The sequence below is a fragment of the Haliotis asinina genome, chromosome 1 (genome assembly GCF_037392515.1).
Source record: "Haliotis asinina isolate JCU_RB_2024 chromosome 1, JCU_Hal_asi_v2, whole genome shotgun sequence".
NCBI lineage: Eukaryota > Metazoa > Mollusca > Gastropoda > Lepetellida > Haliotidae > Haliotis > Haliotis asinina.
The window spans coordinates 94,974,596-94,998,035 of NC_090280.1; the positions used below are offsets into that span (position 1 = coordinate 94,974,596).

At 41.9% G+C, this 23,440-nt stretch overlaps 15 non-coding genes across 15 annotated transcripts; all 15 read left to right on the forward strand.

The window, feature by feature from the left end:
* The first annotated feature begins 1,334 nt into the window (after positions 1-1,334).
* Trnal-uag (transfer RNA leucine (anticodon UAG)) lies at positions 1,335-1,416 on the forward strand. The gene has a single exon. It is a non-coding gene; the product is annotated as a tRNA-Leu (tRNA).
* A 796-nt stretch (positions 1,417-2,212) lies between these two features.
* Trnal-uag (transfer RNA leucine (anticodon UAG)) lies at positions 2,213-2,294 on the forward strand. The gene has a single exon. It is a non-coding gene; the product is annotated as a tRNA-Leu (tRNA).
* Positions 2,295-3,968: 1,674 nt separating this feature from the next.
* On the forward strand, positions 3,969-4,050 carry Trnal-uag (transfer RNA leucine (anticodon UAG)). The gene has a single exon. It is a non-coding gene; the product is annotated as a tRNA-Leu (tRNA).
* Positions 4,051-6,163: 2,113 nt separating this feature from the next.
* Trnal-uag (transfer RNA leucine (anticodon UAG)) lies at positions 6,164-6,245 on the forward strand. Its single transcript has one exon. It is a non-coding gene; the product is annotated as a tRNA-Leu (tRNA).
* Positions 6,246-8,358: 2,113 nt separating this feature from the next.
* Positions 8,359-8,440, forward strand: Trnal-uag (transfer RNA leucine (anticodon UAG)). The gene has a single exon. It is a non-coding gene; the product is annotated as a tRNA-Leu (tRNA).
* Positions 8,441-9,675: 1,235 nt separating this feature from the next.
* Positions 9,676-9,757, forward strand: Trnal-uag (transfer RNA leucine (anticodon UAG)). Its single transcript has one exon. It is a non-coding gene; the product is annotated as a tRNA-Leu (tRNA).
* Positions 9,758-10,553: 796 nt separating this feature from the next.
* On the forward strand, positions 10,554-10,635 carry Trnal-uag (transfer RNA leucine (anticodon UAG)). Its single transcript has one exon. It is a non-coding gene; the product is annotated as a tRNA-Leu (tRNA).
* Positions 10,636-11,870: 1,235 nt separating this feature from the next.
* Trnal-uag (transfer RNA leucine (anticodon UAG)) lies at positions 11,871-11,952 on the forward strand. The gene has a single exon. It is a non-coding gene; the product is annotated as a tRNA-Leu (tRNA).
* Positions 11,953-12,748: 796 nt separating this feature from the next.
* Trnal-uag (transfer RNA leucine (anticodon UAG)) lies at positions 12,749-12,830 on the forward strand. Its single transcript has one exon. It is a non-coding gene; the product is annotated as a tRNA-Leu (tRNA).
* A 1,674-nt stretch (positions 12,831-14,504) lies between these two features.
* On the forward strand, positions 14,505-14,586 carry Trnal-uag (transfer RNA leucine (anticodon UAG)). Its single transcript has one exon. It is a non-coding gene; the product is annotated as a tRNA-Leu (tRNA).
* Positions 14,587-15,821: 1,235 nt separating this feature from the next.
* Positions 15,822-15,903, forward strand: Trnal-uag (transfer RNA leucine (anticodon UAG)). Its single transcript has one exon. It is a non-coding gene; the product is annotated as a tRNA-Leu (tRNA).
* Positions 15,904-16,699: 796 nt separating this feature from the next.
* On the forward strand, positions 16,700-16,781 carry Trnal-uag (transfer RNA leucine (anticodon UAG)). Its single transcript has one exon. It is a non-coding gene; the product is annotated as a tRNA-Leu (tRNA).
* A 1,235-nt stretch (positions 16,782-18,016) lies between these two features.
* On the forward strand, positions 18,017-18,098 carry Trnal-uag (transfer RNA leucine (anticodon UAG)). Its single transcript has one exon. It is a non-coding gene; the product is annotated as a tRNA-Leu (tRNA).
* Positions 18,099-18,894: 796 nt separating this feature from the next.
* On the forward strand, positions 18,895-18,976 carry Trnal-uag (transfer RNA leucine (anticodon UAG)). Its single transcript has one exon. It is a non-coding gene; the product is annotated as a tRNA-Leu (tRNA).
* Positions 18,977-21,967: 2,991 nt separating this feature from the next.
* Trnal-uag (transfer RNA leucine (anticodon UAG)) lies at positions 21,968-22,049 on the forward strand. Its single transcript has one exon. It is a non-coding gene; the product is annotated as a tRNA-Leu (tRNA).
* Positions 22,050-23,440: the final 1,391 nt, after the last annotated feature.

Sequence of the window (23,440 nt, forward strand, 5' to 3'; positions counted from 1 at the left end):
AATAGCCTTTGTGTATGGGTAGCGTGGCCGAGTGGTCTAAGGCGCTGGTTTTAGGCACCAGTCTCTTCGGAGGCGTGGGTTCGAATCCCACCACTGCCATATCATTTTCTTTTGTACTTAAATACTTTGGAAAACAACATGTCTATGATGTATGTGGATATGAAACTCACTTTTGTGATAAAAGGAAGCAGGTACTTGAAGTTTGAAGCACGACTCATGCTGCTTTCCAAGGATAGGAATCCTCTTCTCAGTATGGTATGTGCAGTCGTTTCCACTAATGAGAAAGTGTGAACAAGACACTCCAACCAAAGGGCTACATCCACCTAAATAGTTGTACATGAACTGAATGGAAGTCTCATGTGGTATGGAAGAAGAAACCACATACACTCTTAAAGACGTCATTTTAGGAGTAGTGTGATTATTAGGACACTTGTTTCATAATAGCCTTTGTGTATGGGTAGCGTGGCCGAGTGGTCTAAGGCGCTGGTTTTAGGCACCAGTCTCTTCGGAGGCGTGGATTCGAATCCCACCGCTGCCATATCATTTTCTTTTGTACTTAAATACTTTGGAAAACAACATGTCTATGATGTATGTGGATATGAAACTCACTTTTGTGATAAAGGGAAGCAGGTACTTCAAGTTTGAAGCACGACTCATGCTGCTTTCCAAAGATAGGAATCCTCTTCTCAGTATGGTATGTGCAGTCGTTTCCACTAATGAGAAAGTGTGAACAAGACACTCCAACCAAAGGGCTACATCCACCTAAATAGTTGTACATGAACTGAATGGAAGTCTCAGGTGGTATGGAAGAAGAAACCACATACACTCTTAAAGACGTCATTTTAGGAGTAGTGTGATTATTAGGACACTTGTTTCAAAACAGCCTTTGTGTATGGGTAGCGTGGCCGAGTGGTCTAAGGCGCTGGTTTTAGGCACCAGTCTCTTCGGAGGCGTGGGTTCGAATCCCACCACTGCCATATCATTTTCTTTTGTACTTAAATACTTTGGAAAACAACATGTCTATGATGTATGTGGATATGAAACTCACTTTTGTGATAAAGGGAAGCAGGTACTTCAAGTTTGAAGCAGGACTCATGCTTCTTTCCAAAGATAGGAATCCTCTTCTCAGTATGGTATGTGCAGTCGTTTCCACTAATGAGAAAGTGTGAACAAGACACTCCAACCAAAGGGCTACATCCACCTAAATAGTTGTACATGAACTGAATGGAAGTCTCATGTGGTATGGAAGAAGAAACCACATACACTCTTAAAGACGTCATTTTAGGAGTAGTGTGATTATTAGGACACTTGTTTCATAACAGCCTTTGTGTATGGGTAGCGTGGCCGAGTGGTCTAAGGCGCTGGTTTTAGGCACCAGTCTCTTCGGAGGCGTGGGTTCGAATCCCACCGCTGCCATATCGTTTTCTTTTGTACTTAAATACTTTGGAAAACAACATGTCTATGATGTATGTGCATATGAAACTCACTTTTGTGATAAAGGGAAGCAGGTACTTCAAGTTTGAAGCACGACTCATGCTGCTTTCCAAAGATAGGAATCCTCTTCTCAGTATGGTATGTGCAGTCGTTTCCACTAATGAGAAAGTGTGAACAAGACACTCCAACCAAAGGGCTACATCCACCTAAATAGTTGTACATGAACTGAATGGAAGTCTCAGGTGGTATGGAAGAAGAAACCACATACACTCTTAAAGACGTCATTTTAGGAGTAGTGTGATTATTAGGACACTTGTTTCAAAACAGCCTTTGTGTATGGGTAGCGTGGCCGAGTGGTCTAAGGCGCTGGTTTTAGGCACCAGTCTCTTCGGAGGCGTGGGTTCGAATCCCACCACTGCCATATCATTTTCTTTTGTACTTAAATACTTTGGAAAACAACATGTCTATGATGTATGTGGATATGAAACTCACTTTTGTGATAAAGGGAAGCAGGTACTTCAAGTTTGAAGCAGGACTCATGCTGCTTTCCAAAGATAGGAATCCTCTTCTCAGTATGGTATGTGCAGTCGTTTCCACTAATGAGAAAGCGTGAACAAGACACTCCAACCAAAGGGCTACATCCACCTAAATAGTTGTACATGAACTGAATGGAAGTCTCATGTGGTATGGAAGAAGAAACCACATACACTCTTAAAGACGTCATTTTAGGAGTAGTGTGATTATTAGGACACTTGTTTCATAACAGCCTTTGTGTATGGGTAGCGTGGCCGAGTGGTCTAAGGCGCTGGTTTTAGGCACCAGTCTCTTCGGAGGCGTGGGTTCGAATCCCACCGCTGCCATATCGTTTTCTTTTGTACTTAAATACTTTGGAAAACAACATGTCTATGATGTATGTGCATATGAAACTCACTTTTGTGATAAAGGGAAGCAGGTACTTGAAGTTTGAAGCAGGACTCATGCTGCTTTCCAAAGATAGGAATCCTCTTCTCAGTATGGTATGTGCAGTCGTTTCCACTAATGAGAAAGTGTGAACAAGACACTCCAACCAATGGGCTACATCCACCTAAATAGTTGTACATGAACTGAATGGAAGTCTCATGTGGTATGGAAGAAGAAACCACATACACTCTTAAAGACGTCATTTTAGGAGTAGTGTGATTATTAGGACACTTGTTTCATAACAGCCTTTGTGTATGGGTAGCGTGGCCGAGTGGTCTAAGGCGCTGGTTTTAGGCACCAGTCTCTTCGGAGGCGTGGGTTCGAATCCCACCACTGCCATATCATTTTCTTTTGTACTTAAATACTTTGGAAAACAACATGTCTATGATGTATGTGGATATGAAACTCACTTTTGTGATAAAAGGAAGCAGGTACTTGAAGTTTGAAGCACGACTCATGCTGCTTTCCAAGGATAGGAATCCTCTTCTCAGTATGGTATGTGCAGTCGTTTCCACTAATGAGAAAGTGTGAACAAGACACTCCAACCAAAGGGCTACATCCACCTAAATAGTTGTACATGAACTGAATGGAAGTCTCATGTGGTATGGAAGAAGAAACCACATACACTCTTAAAGACGTCATTTTAGGAGTAGTGTGATTATTAGGACACTTGTTTCATAATAGCCTTTGTGTATGGGTAGCGTGGCCGAGTGGTCTAAGGCGCTGGTTTTAGGCACCAGTCTCTTCGGAGGCGTGGATTCGAATCCCACCGCTGCCATATCATTTTCTTTTGTACTTAAATACTTTGGAAAACAACATGTCTATGATGTATGTGCATATGAAACTCACTTTTGTGATAAAGGGAAGCAGGTACTTCAAGTTTGAAGCACGACTCATGCTGCTTTCCAAAGATAGGAATCCTCTTCTCAGTATGGTATGTGCAGTCGTTTCCACTAATGAGAAAGTGTGAACAAGACACTCCAACCAAAGGGCTACATCCACCTAAATAGTTGTACATGAACTGAATGGAAGTCTCAGGTGGTATGGAAGAAGAAACCACATACACTCTTAAAGACGTCATTTTAGGAGTAGTGTGATTATTAGGACACTTGTTTCAAAACAGCCTTTGTGTATGGGTAGCGTGGCCGAGTGGTCTAAGGCGCTGGTTTTAGGCACCAGTCTCTTCGGAGGCGTGGGTTCGAATCCCACCACTGCCATATCATTTTCTTTTGTACTTAAATACTTTGGAAAACAACATGTCTATGATGTATGTGGATATGAAACTCACTTTTGTGATAAAGGGAAGCAGGTACTTCAAGTTTGAAGCAGGACTCATGCTGCTTTCCAAAGATAGGAATCCTCTTCTCAGTATGGTATGTGCAGTCGTTTCCACTAATGAGAAAGCGTGAACAAGACACTCCAACCAAAGGGCTACATCCACCTAAATAGTTGTACATGAACTGAATGGAAGTCTCATGTGGTATGGAAGAAGAAACCACATACACTCTTAAAGACGTCATTTTAGGAGTAGTGTGATTATTAGGACACTTGTTTCATAACAGCCTTTGTGTATGGGTAGCGTGGCCGAGTGGTCTAAGGCGCTGGTTTTAGGCACCAGTCTCTTCGGAGGCGTGGGTTCGAATCCCACCGCTGCCATATCGTTTTCTTTTGTACTTAAATACTTTGGAAAACAACATGTCTATGATGTATGTGCATATGAAACTCACTTTTGTGATAAAGGGAAGCAGGTACTTGAAGTTTGAAGCAGGACTCATGCTGCTTTCCAAAGATAGGAATCCTCTTCTCAGTATGGTATGTGCAGTCGTTTCCACTAATGAGAAAGTGTGAACAAGACACTCCAACCAATGGGCTACATCCACCTAAATAGTTGTACATGAACTGAATGGAAGTCTCATGTGGTATGGAAGAAGAAACCACATACACTCTTAAAGACGTCATTTTAGGAGTAGTGTGATTATTAGGACACTTGTTTCATAACAGCCTTTGTGTATGGGTAGCGTGGCCGAGTGGTCTAAGGCGCTGGTTTTAGGCACCAGTCTCTTCGGAGGCGTGGGTTCGAATCCCACCACTGCCATATCATTTTCTTTTGTACTTAAATACTTTGGAAAACAACATGTCTATGATGTATGTGGATATGAAACTCACTTTTGTGATAAAAGGAAGCAGGTACTTGAAGTTTGAAGCACGACTCATGCTGCTTTCCAAGGATAGGAATCCTCTTCTCAGTATGGTATGTGCAGTCGTTTCCACTAATGAGAAAGTGTGAACAAGACACTCCAACCAAAGGGCTACATCCACCTAAATAGTTGTACATGAACTGAATGGAAGTCTCATGTGGTATGGAAGAAGAAACCACATACACTCTTAAAGACGTCATTTTAGGAGTAGTGTGATTATTAGGACACTTGTTTCATAATAGCCTTTGTGTATGGGTAGCGTGGCCGAGTGGTCTAAGGCGCTGGTTTTAGGCACCAGTCTCTTCGGAGGCGTGGATTCGAATCCCACCGCTGCCATATCATTTTCTTTTGTACTTAAATACTTTGGAAAACAACATGTCTATGATGTATGTGGATATGAAACTCACTTTTGTGATAAAGGGAAGCAGGTACTTCAAGTTTGAAGCACGACTCATGCTGCTTTCCAAAGATAGGAATCCTCTTCTCAGTATGGTATGTGCAGTCGTTTCCACTAATGAGAAAGTGTGAACAAGACACTCCAACCAAAGGGCTACATCCACCTAAATAGTTGTACATGAACTGAATGGAAGTCTCAGGTGGTATGGAAGAAGAAACCACATACACTCTTAAAGACGTCATTTTAGGAGTAGTGTGATTATTAGGACACTTGTTTCAAAACAGCCTTTGTGTATGGGTAGCGTGGCCGAGTGGTCTAAGGCGCTGGTTTTAGGCACCAGTCTCTTCGGAGGCGTGGGTTCGAATCCCACCACTGCCATATCATTTTCTTTTGTACTTAAATACTTTGGAAAACAACATGTCTATGATGTATGTGGATATGAAACTCACTTTTGTGATAAAGGGAAGCAGGTACTTCAAGTTTGAAGCAGGACTCATGCTTCTTTCCAAAGATAGGAATCCTCTTCTCAGTATGGTATGTGCAGTCGTTTCCACTAATGAGAAAGTGTGAACAAGACACTCCAACCAAAGGGCTACATCCACCTAAATAGTTGTACATGAACTGAATGGAAGTCTCATGTGGTATGGAAGAAGAAACCACATACACTCTTAAAGACGTCATTTTAGGAGTAGTGTGATTATTAGGACACTTGTTTCATAACAGCCTTTGTGTATGGGTAGCGTGGCCGAGTGGTCTAAGGCGCTAGATTTAGGCACCAGTCTCTTCGGAGGCGTGGGTTCGAATCCCACCGCTGCCATATCGTTTTCTTTTGTACTTAAATACTTTGGAAAACAACATGTCTATGATGTATGTGGATATGAAACTCACTTTTGTGATAAAGGGAAGCAGGTACTTGAAGTTTGAAGCAGGACTCATGCTGCTTTCCAAAGATAGTAATCCTCTTCTCAGTATGGTATGTGCAGTCGTTTCCACTAATGAGAAAGTGTGAACAAGACACTCCAACCAAAGGGCTACATCCACCTAAACAGTTGTACATGAATTGAATGGAAGTCTCATGTGGTATGGAAGAAGAAACCACATACACTCTTAAAGACGTCATTTTAGGAGTAGTGTGATTATTAGGACACTTGTTTCATAACAGCCTTTGTGTATGGGTAGCGTGGTCGAGTGGTCTAAGGCGCTGGTTTTAGGCACCAGTCTCTTCGGAGGCGTGGGTTCGAATCCCACCGCTGCCATATCATTTTCTTTTGTACTTAAATACTTTGGAAAACAACATGTCTATGATGTATGTGGATATGAAACTCACTTTTGTGATAAAGGGAAGCAGGTACTTCAAGTTTGAAGCACGACTCATGCTGCTTTCCAAAGATAGGAATCCTCTTCTCAGTATGGTATGTGCAGTCGTTTCCACTAATGAGAAAGTGTGAACAAGACACTCCAACCAAAGGGCTACATCCACCTAAATAGTTGTACATGAACTGAATGGAAGTCTCAGGTGGTATGGAAGAAGAAACCACATACACTCTTAAAGACGTCATTTTAGGAGTAGTGTGATTATTAGGACACTTGTTTCAAAACAGCCTTTGTGTATGGGTAGCGTGGCCGAGTGGTCTAAGGCGCTGGTTTTAGGCACCAGTCTCTTCGGAGGCGTGGGTTCGAATCCCACCACTGCCATATCATTTTCTTTTGTACTTAAATACTTTGGAAAACAACATGTCTATGATGTATGTGGATATGAAACTCACTTTTGTGATAAAGGGAAGCAGGTACTTCAAGTTTGAAGCAGGACTCATGCTTCTTTCCAAAGATAGGAATCCTCTTCTCAGTATGGTATGTGCAGTCGTTTCCACTAATGAGAAAGTGTGAACAAGACACTCCAACCAAAGGGCTACATCCACCTAAATAGTTGTACATGAACTGAATGGAAGTCTCATGTGGTATGGAAGAAGAAACCACATACACTCTTAAAGACGTCATTTTAGGAGTAGTGTGATTATTAGGACACTTGTTTCATAACAGCCTTTGTGTATGGGTAGCGTGGCCGAGTGGTCTAAGGCGCTAGATTTAGGCACCAGTCTCTTCGGAGGCGTGGGTTCGAATCCCACCGCTGCCATATCGTTTTCTTTTGTACTTAAATACTTTGGAAAACAACATGTCTATGATGTATGTGGATATGAAACTCACTTTTGTGATAAAGGGAAGCAGGTACTTGAAGTTTGAAGCAGGACTCATGCTTCTTTCCAAAGATAGGAATCCTCTTCTCAGTATGGTATGTGCAGTCGTTTCCACTAATGAGAAAGTGTGAACAAGACACTCCAACCAAAGGGCTACATCCACCTAAATAGTTGTACATGAACTGAATGGAAGTCTCATGTGGTATGGAAGAAGAAACCACATACACTCTTAAAGACGTCATTTTAGGAGTAGTGTGATTATTAGGACACTTGTTTCATAATAGCCTTTGTGTATGGGTAGCGTGGCCGAGTGGTCTAAGGCGCTGGTTTTAGGCACCAGTCTCTTCGGAGGCGTGGGTTCGAATCCCACCACTGCCATATCATTTTCTTTTGTACTTAAATACTTTGGAAAACAACATGTCTATGATGTCTGTGCATATGAAACTCACTTTTGTGATAAAGGGAAGCAGGTACTTCAAGTTTGAAGCACGACTCATGCTGCTTTCCAAAGATAGTAATCCTCTTCTCAGTATGGTATGTGCAGTCGTTTCCACTAATGAGAAAGTGTGAACAAGACACTCCAACCAAAGGGCTACATCCACCTAAACAGTTGTACATGAATTGAATGGAAGTCTCATGTGGTATGGAAGAAGAAACCACATACACTCTTAAAGACGTCATTTTAGGAGTAGTGTGATTATTAGGACACTTGTTTCATAACAGCCTTTGTGTATGGGTAGCGTGGTCGAGTGGTCTAAGGCGCTGGTTTTAGGCACCAGTCTCTTCGGAGGTGTGGGTTCGAATCCCACCGCTGCCATATCATTTTCTTTTGTACTTAAATACTTTGGAAAACAACATGTCTATGATGTATGTGGATATGAAACTCACTTTTGTGATAAAGGGAAGCAGGTACTTCAAGTTTGAAGCAGGACTCATGCTTCTTTCCAAAGATAGGAATCCTCTTCTCAGTATGGTATGTGCAGTCGTTTCCACTAATAAGAAAGTGTGAACAAGACACTCCAACCAAATGGCGACATCCACCTAAATAGTTGTACATGAACTGAATGGAAGTCTCATGTGGTATGGAAGAAGAAACCACATACACTCTTAAAGACGTCATTTTAGGAGTAGTGTGATTATTAGGACACTTGTTTCATAACAGCCTTTGTGTATGGGTAGCGTGGCCGAGTGGTCTAAGGCGCTGGTTTTAGGCACCAGTCTCTTCGGAGGCGTGGGTTCGAATCCCACCGCTGCCATGTCATTTTCTTTTGTACTTAAATACTTTGGAAAACAACATGTCTATGATGTATGTGCATATGAAACTCACTTTTGTGATAAAAGGAAGCAGGTACTTGAAGTTTGAAGCAGGACTCATGCTTCTTTCCAAAGATAGAAATCCTCTTCTCAGTATGGTATGTGCAGTCGTTTCCACTAATGAGAAAGTGTGAACAAGACACTCCAACCAAAGGGCTACATCCACCAAAACAGTTGTACATGAACTGAATGGAAGTCTCATGTGGTATGGAAGAAGAAACCACATACACTCTTAAAGACGTCATTTTAGGAGTAGTGTGAATATTAGGACACTTGTTTCATAACAGCCTTTGTGTATGGGTAGCGTGGCCGAGTGGTCTAAGGCGCTGGTTTTAGGCACCAGTCTCTTCGGAGGCGTGGGTTCGAATCCCACCACTGCCATATCATTTTCTTTTGTACTTAAATACTTTGGAAAACAACATGTCTATGATGTATGTGCATATGAAACTCACTTTTGTGATAAAGGGAAGCAGGTACTTCAAGTTTGAAGCACGACTCATGCTGCTTTCCAAAGATTGTAGTCCTCTTCTCAGTATGGTATGTGCAGTCGTTTCCACTAATGAGAAAGTGTGAACAAGACACTCCAACCAAAGGGCTACATCCACCTAAATAGTTGTACATGAACTGAATGGAAGTCTCATGTGGTATGGAAGAAGAAACCACATACACTCTTAAAGACGTCATTTTAGGAGTAGTGTGATTATTAGGACACTTGTTTCATAATAGCCTTTGTGTATGGGTAGCGTGGCCGAGTGGTCTAAGGCGCTGGTTTTAGGCACCAGTCTCTTCGGAGGCGTGGGTTCGAATCCCACCACTGCCATATCATTTTCTTTTGTACTTAAATACTTTGGAAAACAACATGTCTATGATGTCTGTGCATATGAAACTCACTTTTGTGATAAAGGGAAGCAGGTACTTGAAGTTTGAAGCAGGACTCATGCTTCTTTCCAAAGATAGAAATCCTCTTCTCAGTATGGTATGTGCAGTCGTTTCCACTAATGAGAAAGTGTGAACAAGACACTCCAACCAAAGGGCTACATCCACCAAAACAGTTGTACATGAACTGAATGGAAGTCTCATGTGGTATGGAAGAAGAAACCACATACACTCTTAAAGACGTCATTTTAGGAGTAGTGTGAATATTAGGACACTTGTTTCATAACAGCCTTTGTGTATGGGTAGCGTGGCCGAGTGGTCTAAGGCGCTGGTTTTAGGCACCAGTCTCTTCGGAGGCGTGGGTTCGAATCCCACCGCTGCCATATCATTTTCTTTTGTACTTAAATACTTTGGAAAACAACATGTCTATGATGTATGTGCATATGAAACTCACTTTTGTGATAAAGGGAAGCAGGTACTTCAAGTTTGAAGCACGACTCATGCTGCTTTCCAAAGATTGTAGTCCTCTTCTCAGTATGGTATGTGCAGTCGTTTCCACTAATGAGAAAGTGTGAACAAGACACTCCAACCAAAGGGCTACATCCACCTAAATAGTTGTACATGAACTGAATGGAAGTCTCATGTGGTATGGAAGAAGAAACCACATACACTCTTAAAGACGTCATTTTAGGAGTAGTGTGATTATTAGGACACTTGTTTCATAACAGCCTTTGTGTATGGGTAGCGTGGCCGAGTGGTCTAAGGCGCTGGTTTTAGGCACCAGTCTCTTCGGAGGCGTGGGTTCGAATCCCACCACTGCCATATCATTTTCTTTTGTACTTAAATACTTTGGAAAACAACATGTCTATGATGTCTGTGCATATGAAACTCACTTTTGTGACAAAGGGAAGCAGGTACTTGAAGTTTGAAGCAGGACTCATGCTTCTTTCCAAAGATAGGAATCCTCTTCTCAGTATGGTATGTGCAGTCGTTTCCACTAATAAGAAAGTGTGAACAAGACACTCCAACCAAATGGCTACATCCACCTAAATAGTTGTACATGAACTGAATGGAAGTCTCATGTGGTATGGAAGAAGAAACCACATACACTCTTAAAGACGTCATTTTAGGAGTAGTGTGATTATTAGGACACTTGTTTCATAACAGCCTTTGTGTATGGGTAGCGTGGCCGAGTGGTCTAAGGCGCTGGTTTTAGGCACCAGTCTCTTCGGAGGCGTGGGTTCGAATCCCACCGCTGCCATGTCATTTTCTTTTGTACTTAAATACTTTGGAAAACAACATGTCTATGATGTATGTGCATATGAAACTCACTTTTGTGATAAAAGGAAGCAGGTACTTGAAGTTTGAAGCAGGACTCATGCTTCTTTCCAAAGATAGAAATCCTCTTCTCAGTATGGTATGTGCAGTCGTTTCCACTAATGAGAAAGTGTGAACAAGACACTCCAACCAAAGGGCTACATCCACCAAAACAGTTGTACATGAACTGAATGGAAGTCTCATGTGGTATGGAAGAAGAAACCACATACACTCTTAAAGACGTCATTTTAGGAGTAGTGTGAATATTAGGACACTTGTTTCATAACAGCCTTTGTGTATGGGTAGCGTGGCCGAGTGGTCTAAGGCGCTGGTTTTAGGCACCAGTCTCTTCGGAGGCGTGGGTTCGAATCCCACCACTGCCATATCATTTTCTTTTGTACTTAAATACTTTGGAAAACAACATGTCTATGATGTATGTGCATATGAAACTCACTTTTGTGATAAAGGGAAGCAGGTACTTGAAGTTTGAAGCACGACTCATGCTGCTTTCCAAAGATTGTAGTCCTCTTCTCAGTATGGTATGTGCAGTCGTTTCCACTAATGAGAAAGTGTGAACAAGACACTCCAACCAAAGGGCTACATCCACCTAAATAGTTGTACATGAACTGAATGGAAGTCTCATGTGGTATGGAAGAAGAAACCACATACACTCTTAAAGACGTCATTTTAGGAGTAGTGTGATTATTAGGACACTTGTTTCATAATAGCCTTTGTGTATGGGTAGCGTGGCCGAGTGGTCTAAGGCGCTGGTTTTAGGCACCAGTCTCTTCGGAGGCGTGGGTTCGAATCCCACCACTGCCATATCATTTTCTTTTGTACTTAAATACTTTGGAAAACAACATGTCTATGATGTCTGTGCATATGAAACTCACTTTTGTGATAAAGGGAAGCAGGTACTTGAAGTTTGAAGCAGGACTCATGCTTCTTTCCAAAGATAGAAATCCTCTTCTCAGTATGGTATGTGCAGTCGTTTCCACTAATGAGAAAGTGTGAACAAGACACTCCAACCAAAGGGCTACATCCACCAAAACAGTTGTACATGAACTGAATGGAAGTCTCATGTGGTATGGAAGAAGAAACCACATACACTCTTAAAGACGTCATTTTAGGAGTAGTGTGAATATTAGGACACTTGTTTCATAACAGCCTTTGTGTATGGGTAGCGTGGCCGAGTGGTCTAAGGCGCTGGTTTTAGGCACCAGTCTCTTCGGAGGCGTGGGTTCGAATCCCACCGCTGCCATATCATTTTCTTTTGTACTTAAATACTTTGGAAAACAACATGTCTATGATGTATGTGCATATGAAACTCACTTTTGTGATAAAGGGAAGCAGGTACTTCAAGTTTGAAGCACGACTCATGCTGCTTTCCAAAGATTGTAGTCCTCTTCTCAGTATGGTATGTGCAGTCGTTTCCACTAATGAGAAAGTGTGAACAAGACACTCCAACCAAAGGGCTACATCCACCTAAATAGTTGTACATGAACTGAATGGAAGTCTCATGTGGTATGGAAGAAGAAACCACATACACTCTTAAAGACGTCATTTTAGGAGTAGTGTGATTATTAGGACACTTGTTTCATAACAGCCTTTGTGTATGGGTAGCGTGGCCGAGTGGTCTAAGGCGCTGGTTTTAGGCACCAGTCTCTTCGGAGGCGTGGGTTCGAATCCCACCACTGCCATATCATTTTCTTTTGTACTTAAATACTTTGGAAAACAACATGTCTATGATGTCTGTGCATATGAAACTCACTTTTGTGACAAAGGGAAGCAGGTACTTGAAGTTTGAAGCAGGACTCATGCTTCTTTCCAAAGATAGGAATCCTCTTCTCAGTATGGTATGTGCAGTCGTTTCCACTAATGAGAAAGTGTGAACAAGACACTCCAACCAAAGGGCTACATCCACCTAAATAGTTGTACATGAACTGAATGGAAGTCTCATGTGGTATGGAAGAAGAAACCACATACACTCTTAAAGACGTCATTTTAGGAGTAGTGTGATTATTAGGACACTTGTTTCATAACAGCCTTTGTGTATGGGTAGCGTGGCCGAGTGGTCTAAGGCGCTGGTTTTAGGCACCAGTCTCTTCGGAGGCGTGGGTTCGAATCCCACCGCTGCCATATCATTTTCTTTTGTACTTAAAAACTTTGGAAAACAACATGTCTATGATGTATGTGGATATGAAACTCACTTTTGTGATAAAGGGAAGCAGGTACTTCAAGTTTGAAGCACGACTCATGCTGCTTTCCAAAGATAGGAATCCTCTTCTCAGTATGGTATGTGCAGTCGTTTCCACTAATGAGAAAGTGTGAACAAGACACTCCAACCAAAGGGCTACATCCACCTAAATAGTTGTACATGAACTGAATGGAAGTCTCATGTGGTATGGAAGAAGAAACCACATACACTCTTAAAGACGTCATTTTAGGAGTAGTGTGATTATTAGGACACTTGTTTCATAATAGCCTTTGTGTATGGGTAGCGTGGCCGAGTGGTCTAAGGCGCTGGTTTTAGGCACCAGTCTCTTCGGAGGCGTGGGTTCGAATCCCACCACTGCCATATCATTTTCTTTTGTACTTAAATACTTTGGAAAACAACATGTCTATGATGTCTGTGCCTATGAAACTCACTTTTGTGATAAAGGGAAGCAGGTACTTCAAGTTTGAAGCACGACTCATGCTGCTTTCCAAAGATTGTAGTCCTCTTCTCAGTATGGTATGTGCAGTCGTTTCCACTAATGAGAAAGTGTGAACAAGACACTCCAACCAAAGGGCTACATCCACCTAAATAGTTGTACATGAACTGAATGGAAGTCTCATGTGGTATGGAAGAAGAAACCACATACACTCTTAAAGACGTCATTTTAGGAGTAGTGTGATTATTAGGACACTTGTTTCATAACAGCCTTTGTGTATGGGTAGCGTGGCCGAGTGGTCTAAGGCGCTGGTTTTAGGCACCAGTCTCTTCGGAGGCGTGGGTTCGAATCCCACCACTGCCATATCATTTTCTTTTGTACTTAAATACTTTGGAAAACAACATGTCTATGATGTCTGTGCATATGAAACTCACTTTTGTGACAAAGGGAAGCAGGTACTTGAAGTTTGAAGCAGGACTCATGCTTCTTTCCAAAGATAGGAATCCTCTTCTCAGTATGGTATGTGCAGTCGTTTCCACTAATGAGAAAGTGTGAACAAGACACTCCAACCAAAGGGCTACATCCACCTAAATAGTTGTACATGAACTGAATGGAAGTCTCATGTGGTATGGAAGAAGAAACCACATACACTCTTAAAGACGTCATTTTAGGAGTAGTGTGATTATTAGGACACTTGTTTCATAATAGCCTTTGTGTATGGGTAGCGTGGCCGAGTGGTCTAAGGCGCTGGTTTTAGGCACCAGTCTCTTCGGAGGCGTGGGTTCGAATCCCACCACTGCCATATCATTTTCTTTTGTACTTAAATACTTTGGAAAACAACATGTCTATGATGTCTGTGCCTATGAAACTCACTTTTGTGATAAAGGGAAGCAGGTACTTCAAGTTTGAAGCACGACTCATGCTGCTTTCCAAAGATTGTAGTCCTCTTCTCAGTATGGTATGTGCAGTCGTTTCCACTAATGAGAAAGTGTGAACAAGACACTCCAACCAAAGGGCTACATCCACCTAAATAGTTGTACATGAACTGAATGGAAGTCTCATGTGGTATGGAAGAAGAAACCACATACACTCTTAAAGACGTCATTTTAGGAGTAGTGTGATTATTAGGACACTTGTTTCATAACAGCCTTTGTGTATGGGTAGCGTGGCCGAGTGGTCTAAGGCGCTGGTTTTAGGCACCAGTCTCTTCGGAGGCGTGGGTTCGAATCCCACCGCTGCCATGTCATTTTCTTTTGTACTTAAATACTTTGGAAAACAACATGTCTATGATGTATGTGCATATGAAACTCACTTTTGTGATAAAAGGAAGCAGGTACTTGAAGTTTGAAGCAGGACTCATGCTTCTTTCCAAAGATAGAAATCCTCTTCTCAGTATGGTATGTGCAGTCGTTTCCACTAATGAGAAAGTGTGAACAAGACACTCCAACCAAAGGGCTACATCCACCAAAACAGTTGTACATGAACTGAATGGAAGTCTCATGTGGTATGGAAGAAGAAACCACATACACTCTTAAAGACGTCATTTTAGGAGTAGTGTGAATATTAGGACACTTGTTTCATAACAGCCTTTGTGTATGGGTAGCGTGGCCGAGTGGTCTAAGGCGCTGGTTTTAGGCACCAGTCTCTTCGGAGGCGTGGGTTCGAATCCCACCACTGCCATATCATTTTCTTTTGTACTTAAATACTTTGGAAAACAACATGTCTATGATGTATGTGCATATGAAACTCACTTTTGTGATAAAGGGAAGCAGGTACTTGAAGTTTGAAGCACGACTCATGCTGCTTTCCAAAGATTGTAGTCCTCTTCTCAGTATGGTATGTGCAGTCGTTTCCACTAATGAGAAAGTGTGAACAAGACACTCCAACCAAAGGGCTACATCCACCTAAATAGTTGTACATGAACTGAATGGAAGTCTCATGTGGTATGGAAGAAGAAACCACATACACTCTTAAAGACGTCATTTTAGGAGTAGTGTGATTATTAGGACACTTGTTTCATAATAGCCTTTGTGTATGGGTAGCGTGGCCGAGTGGTCTAAGGCGCTGGTTTTAGGCACCAGTCTCTTCGGAGGCGTGGGTTCGAATCCCACCACTGCCATATCATTTTCTTTTGTACTTAAATACTTTGGAAAACAACATGTCTATGATGTCTGTGCATATGAAACTCACTTTTGTGATAAAGGGAAGCAGGTACTTGAAGTTTGAAGCAGGACTCATGCTTCTTTCCAAAGATAGAAATCCTCTTCTCAGTATGGTATGTGCAGTCGTTTCCACTAATGAGAAAGTGTGAACAAGACACTCCAACCAAAGGGCTACATCCACCAAAACAGTTGTACATGAACTGAATGGAAGTCTCATGTGGTATGGAAGAAGAAACCACATACACTCTTAAAGACGTCATTTTAGGAGTAGTGTGAATATTAGGACACTTGTTTCATAACAGCCTTTGTGTATGGGTAGCGTGGCCGAGTGGTCTAAGGCGCTGGTTTTAGGCACCAGTCTCTTCGGAGGCGTGGGTTCGAATCCCACCGCTGCCATATCATTTTCTTTTGTACTTAAATACTTTGGAAAACAACATGTCTATGATGTATGTGCATATGAAACTCACTTTTGTGATAAAGGGAAGCAGGTACTTCAAGTTTGAAGCACGACTCATGCTGCTTTCCAAAGATTGTAGTCCTCTTCTCAGTATGGTATGTGCAGTCGTTTCCACTAATGAGAAAGTGTGAACAAGACACTCCAACCAAAGGGCTACATCCACCTAAATAGTTGTACATGAACTGAATGGAAGTCTCATGTGGTATGGAAGAAGAAACCACATACACTCTTAAAGACGTCATTTTAGGAGTAGTGTGATTATTAGGACACTTGTTTCATAATAGCCTTTGTGTATGGGTAGCGTGGCCGAGTGGTCTAAGGCGCTGGTTTTAGGCACCAGTCTCTTCGGAGGCGTGGGTTCGAATCCCACCACTGCCATATCATTTTCTTTTGTACTTAAATACTTTGGAAAACAACATGTCTATGATGTCTGTGCATATGAAACTCACTTTTGTGACAAAGGGAAGCAGGTACTTGAAGTTTGAAGCAGGACTCATGCTTCTTTCCAAAGATAGGAATCCTCTTCTCAGTATGGTATGTGCAGTCGTTTCCACTAATAAGAAAGTGTGAACAAGACACTCCAACCAAATGGCTACATCCACCTAAATAGTTGTACATGAACTGAATGGAAGTCTCATGTGGTATGGAAGAAGAAACCACATACACTCTTAAAGACGTCATTTTAGGAGTAGTGTGATTATTAGGACACTTGTTTCATAACAGCCTTTGTGTATGGGTAGCGTGGCCGAGTGGTCTAAGGCGCTGGTTTTAGGCACCAGTCTCTTCGGAGGCGTGGGTTCGAATCCCACCGCTGCCATGTCATTTTCTTTTGTACTTAAATACTTTGGAAAACAACATGTCTATGATGTATGTGGATATGAAACTCACTTTTGTGATAAAAGGAAGCAGGTACTTGAAGTTTGAAGCAGGACTCATGCTTCTTTCCAAAGATAGAAATCCTCTTCTCAGTATGGTATGTGCAGTCGTTTCCACTAATGAGAAAGTGTGAACAAGACACTCCAACCAAAGGGCTACATCCACCAAAACAGTTGTACATGAACTGAATGGAAGTCTCATGTGGTATGGAAGAAGAAACCACATACACTCTTAAAGACGTCATTTTAGGAGTAGTGTGAATATTAGGACACTTGTTTCATAACAGCCTTTGTGTATGGGTAGCGTGGCCGAGTGGTCTAAGGCGCTGGTTTTAGGCACCAGTCTCTTCGGAGGCGTGGGTTCGAATCCCACCACTGCCATATCATTTTCTTTTGTACTTAAATACTTTGGAAAACAACATGTCTATGATGTATGTGCATATGAAACTCACTTTTGTGATAAAGGGAAGCAGGTACTTGAAGTTTGAAGCACGACTCATGCTGCTTTCCAAAGATTGTAGTCCTCTTCTCAGTATGGTATGTGCAGTCGTTTCCACTAATGAGAAAGTGTGAACAAGACACTCCAACCAAAGGGCTACATCCACCTAAATAGTTGTACATGAACTGAATGGAAGTCTCATGTGGTATGGAAGAAGAAACCACATACACTCTTAAAGACGTCATTTTAGGAGTAGTGTGATTATTAGGACACTTGTTTCATAATAGCCTTTGTGTATGGGTAGCGTGGCCGAGTGGTCTAAGGCGCTGGTTTTAGGCACCAGTCTCTTCGGAGGCGTGGGTTCGAATCCCACCACTGCCATATCATTTTCTTTTGTACTTAAATACTTTGGAAAACAACATGTCTATGATGTCTGTGCATATGAAACTCACTTTTGTGATAAAGGGAAGCAGGTACTTGAAGTTTGAAGCAGGACTCATGCTTCTTTCCAAAGATAGAAATCCTCTTCTCAGTATGGTATGTGCAGTCGTTTCCACTAATGAGAAAGTGTGAACAAGACACTCCAACCAAAGGGCTACATCCACCAAAACAGTTGTACATGAACTGAATGGAAGTCTCATGTGGTATGGAAGAAGAAACCACATACACTCTTAAAGACGTCATTTTAGGAGTAGTGTGAATATTAGGACACTTGTTTCATAACAGCCTTTGTGTATGGGTAGCGTGGCCGAGTGGTCTAAGGCGCTGGTTTTAGGCACCAGTCTCTTCGGAGGCGTGGGTTCGAATCCCACCGCTGCCATATCATTTTCTTTTGTACTTAAATACTTTGGAAAACAACATGTCTATGATGTATGTGCATATGAAACTCACTTTTGTGATAAAGGGAAGCAGGTACTTCAAGTTTGAAGCACGACTCATGCTGCTTTCCAAAGATTGTAGTCCTCTTCTCAGTATGGTATGTGCAGTCGTTTCCACTAATGAGAAAGTGTGAACAAGACACTCCAACCAAAGGGCTACATCCACCTAAATAGTTGTACATGAACTGAATGGAAGTCTCATGTGGTATGGAAGAAGAAACCACATACACTCTTAAAGACGTCATTTTAGGAGTAGTGTGATTATTAGGACACTTGTTTCATAACAGCCTTTGTGTATGGGTAGCGTGGCCGAGTGGTCTAAGGCGCTGGTTTTAGGCACCAGTCTCTTCGGAGGCGTGGGTTCGAATCCCACCACTGCCATATCATTTTCTTTTGTACTTAAATACTTTGGAAAACAACATGTCTATGATGTCTGTGCATATGAAACTCACTTTTGTGACAAAGGGAAGCAGGTACTTGAAGTTTGAAGCAGGACTCATGCTTCTTTCCAAAGATAGGAATCCTCTTCTCAGTATGGTATGTGCAGTCGTTTCCACTAATGAGAAAGTGTGAACAAGACACTCCAACCAAAGGGCTACATCCACCTAAATAGTTGTACATGAACTGAATGGAAGTCTCATGTGGTATGGAAGAAGAAACCACATACACTCTTAAAGACGTCATTTTAGGAGTAGTGTGATTATTAGGACACTTGTTTCATAACAGCCTTTGTGTATGGGTAGCGTGGCCGAGTGGTCTAAGGCGCTGGTTTTAGGCACCAGTCTCTTCGGAGGCGTGGGTTCGAATCCCACCGCTGCCATATCATTTTCTTTTGTACTTAAAAACTTTGGAAAACAACATGTCTATGATGTATGTGGATATGAAACTCACTTTTGTGATAAAGGGAAGCAGGTACTTCAAGTTTGAAGCACGACTCATGCTGCTTTCCAAAGATAGGAATCCTCTTCTCAGTATGGTATGTGCAGTCGTTTCCACTAATGAGAAAGTGTGAACAAGACACTCCAACCAAAGGGCTACATCCACCTAAATAGTTGTACATGAACTGAATGGAAGTCTCATGTGGTATGGAAGAAGAAACCACATACACTCTTAAAGACGTCATTTTAGGAGTAGTGTGATTATTAGGACACTTGTTTCATAATAGCCTTTGTGTATGGGTAGCGTGGCCGAGTGGTCTAAGGCGCTGGTTTTAGGCACCAGTCTCTTCGGAGGCGTGGGTTCGAATCCCACCACTGCCATATCATTTTCTTTTGTACTTAAATACTTTGGAAAACAACATGTCTATGATGTCTGTGCCTATGAAACTCACTTTTGTGATAAAGGGAAGCAGGTACTTCAAGTTTGAAGCACGACTCATGCTGCTTTCCAAAGATTGTAGTCCTCTTCTCAGTATGGTATGTGCAGTCGTTTCCACTAATGAGAAAGTGTGAACAAGACACTCCAACCAAAGGGCTACATCCACCTAAATAGTTGTACATGAACTGAATGGAAGTCTCATGTGGTATGGAAGAAGAAACCACATACACTCTTAAAGACGTCATTTTAGGAGTAGTGTGATTATTAGGACACTTGTTTCATAACAGCCTTTGTGTATGGGTAGCATGGCCGAGTGGTCTAAGGCGCTGGTTTTAGGCACCAGTCTCTTCGGAGGCGTGGGTTCGAATCCCACCACTGCCATATCATTTTCTTTTGTACTTAAATACTTTGGAAAACAACATGTCTATGATGTATGTGCATATGAAACTCACTTTTGTGATAAAGGGAAGCAGGTACTTCAAGTTTGAAGCACGACTCATGCTGCTTTCCAAAGATAGGAATCCTCTTCTCAGTATGGTATGTGCAGTCGTTTCCACTAATGAGAAAGTGTGAACAAGACACTCCAACCAAAGGGCTACATCCACCTAAATAGTTGTACATGAACTGAATGGAAGTCTCATGTGGTATGGAAGAAGAAACCACATACACTCTTAAAGACGTCATTTTAGGAGTAGTGTGATTATTAGGACACTTGTTTCATAATAGCCTTTGTGTATGGGTAGCGTGGCCGAGTGGTCTAAGGCGCTGGTTTTAGGCACCAGTCTCTTCGGAGGCGTGGGTTCGAATCCCACCACTGCCATATCATTTTCTTTTGTACTTAAATACTTTGGAAAACAACATGTCTATGATGTCTGTGCATATGAAACTCACTTTTGTGATAAAGGGAAGCAGGTACTTGAAGTTTGAAGCAGGACTCATGCTTCTTTCCAAAGATAGGAATCCTCTTCTCAGTATGGTATGTGCAGTCGTTTCCACTAATGAGAAAGTGTGAACAAGACACTCCAACCAAAGGGCTACATCCACCTAAATAGTTGTACATGAACTGAATGGAAGTCTCATGTGGTATGGAAGAAGAAACCACATACACTCTTAAAGACGTCATTTTAGGAGTAGTGTGATTATTAGGACACTTGTTTCATAACAGCCTTTGTGTATGGGTAGCGTGGCCGAGTGGTCTAAGGCGCTGGTTTTAGGCACCAGTCTCTTCGGAGGCGTTGGTTCGAATCCCACCGCTGCCATATCATTTTCTTTTGTACTTAAAAACTTTGGAAAACAACATGTCTATGATGTATGTGGATATGAAACTCACTTTTTTGATAAAAGGAAGCAGGTACTTCAAGTTTGAAGCACGACTCATGTTGCTTTCCAAGGATAGGAATCCTCTTCTCAGTATGGTATGTGCAGTCGTTTCCACTAATGAGAAAGTGTGAACAAGACACTCCAACCAAAGGGCTACATCCACCTAAATAGTTGTACATGAACTGAATGGAAGTCTCATGTGGTATGGAAGAAGAAACCACATACACTCTTAAAGACGTCATTTTAGGAGTAGTGTGATTATTAGGACACTTGTTTCAAAACAGCCTTTGTGTATGGGTAGCGTGGCCGAGTGGTCTAAGGCGCTGGTTTTAGGCACCAGTCTCTTCGGAGGCGTGGGTTCGAATCCCACCACTGCCATATCATTTTCTTTTGTACTTAAATACTTTGGAAAACAACATGTCTATGATGTATGTGCATATGAAACTCACTTTTGTGATAAAGGGAAGCAGGTACTTGAAGTTTGAAGCACGACTCATGCTTCTTTCCAAAGATAGGAATCCTCTTCTCAGTATGGTATGTGCAGTCGTTTCCACTAATGAGAAAGTGTGAACAAGACACTCCAACCAAAGGGCTACATCCACCTAAATAGTTGTACATGAACTGAATGGAAGTCTCATGTGGTATGGAAGAAGAAACCACATACAGTCTTAAAGACGTCATTTTAGGAGTAGTGTGATTATTAGGACACTTGTTTCATAATAGCCTTTGTGTATGGGTAGCGTGGCCGAGTGGTCTAAGGCGCTGGTTTTAGGCACCAGTCTCTTCGGAGGCGTGGGTTCGAATCCCACCACTGCCATATCATTTTCTTTTGTACTTAAATACTTTGGAAAACAACATGTCTATGATGTCTGTGCATATGAAACTCACTTTTGTGATAAAGGGAAGCAGGTACTTCAAGTTTGAAGCAGGACTCATGCTTCTTTCCAAAGATAGGAATCCTCTTCTCAGTATGGTATGTGCAGTCGTTTCCACTAATGAGAAAGTGTGAACAAGACACTCCAACCAAAGGGCTACATCCACCTAAATAGTTGTACATGAACTGAATGGAAGTCTCATGTGGTATGGAAGAAGAAACCACATACACTCTTAAAGACGTCATTTTAGGAGTAGTGTGATTATTAGGACACTTGTTTCATAACAGCCTTTGTGTATGGGTAGCGTGGCCGAGTGGTCTAAGGCGCTGGTTTTAGGCACCAGTCTCTTCGGAGGCGTGGGTTCGAATCCCACCGCTGCCATATCGTTTTCCTTTGTACTTAAATACTTTGGAAAACAACATGTCTATGATGTATGTGCATATGAAGGTCACTTTTGTGATAAAGGGAAGCAGGTACTTCAAGTTTGAAGCACGACTCATCCTGCTTTCCAAAGATAGGAATCCTCTTCTCAGTATGGTATGTGCAGTCGTTTCCACTAATGAGAAAATGTGAACAAGACACTCCAACCAAAGGGCTACATCCACCTAAATAGTTGTACATGAACTGAATGGAAGTCTCATGTGGTATGGAAGAAGAAACCACATACACTCTTAAAGACGTCATTTTAGGAGTAGTGTGATTATTAGGACACTTGTTTCATAATAGCCTTTGTGTATGGGTAGCGTGGCCGAGTGGTCTAAGGCGCTGGTTTTAGGCACCAGTCTCTTCGGAGGCGTGGGTTCGAATCCCACCACTGCCATATCATTTTCTTTTGTACTTAAATACTTTGGAAAACAACATGTCTATGATGTATGTGGATATGAAACTCACTTTTGTGATAAAAGGAAGCAGGTACTTCAAGTTTGAAGCACGACTCATGTTGCTTTCCAAGGATAGGAATCCTCTTCTCAGTATGGTATGTGCAGTCGTTTCCACTAATGAGAAAGTGTGAACAAGACACTCCAACCAAAGGGCTACATCCACCTAAATAGTTGTACATGAACTGAATGGAAGTCTCATGTGGTATGGAAGAAGAAACCACATACACTCTTAAAGACGTCATTTTAGGAGTAGTGTGATTATTAGGACACTTGTTTCAAAACAGCCTTTGTGTATGGGTAGCGTGGCCGAGTGGTCTAAGGCGCTGGTTTTAGGCACCAGTCTCTTCGGAGGCGTGGGTTCGAATCCCACCACTGCCATATCATTTTCTTTTGTACTTAAATACTTTGGAAAACAACATGTCTATGATGTATGTGCATATGAAACTCACTTTTGTGATAAAGGGAAGCAGGTACTTCAAGTTTGAAGCACGACTCATGCTTCTTTCCAAAGATAGGAATCCTCTTCTCAGTATGGTATGTGCAGTCGTTTCCACTAATGAGAAAGTGTGAACAAGACACTCCAACCAAAGGGCTACATCCACCTAAATAGTTGTACATGAACTGAATGGAAGTCTCATGTGGTATGGAAGAAGAAACCACATACACTCTTAAAGACGTCATTTTAGGAGTAGTGTGATTATTAGGACACTTGTTTCATAACAGCCTTTGTGTATGGGTAGCGTGGCCGAGTGGTCTAAGGCGCTAGATTTAGGCACCAGTCTCTTCGGAGGCGTGGGTTCGAATCCCACCGCTGCCATATCGTTTTCTTTTGTACTTAAATACTTTGGAAAACAACATGTCTATGATGTATGTGGATATGAAACTCACTTT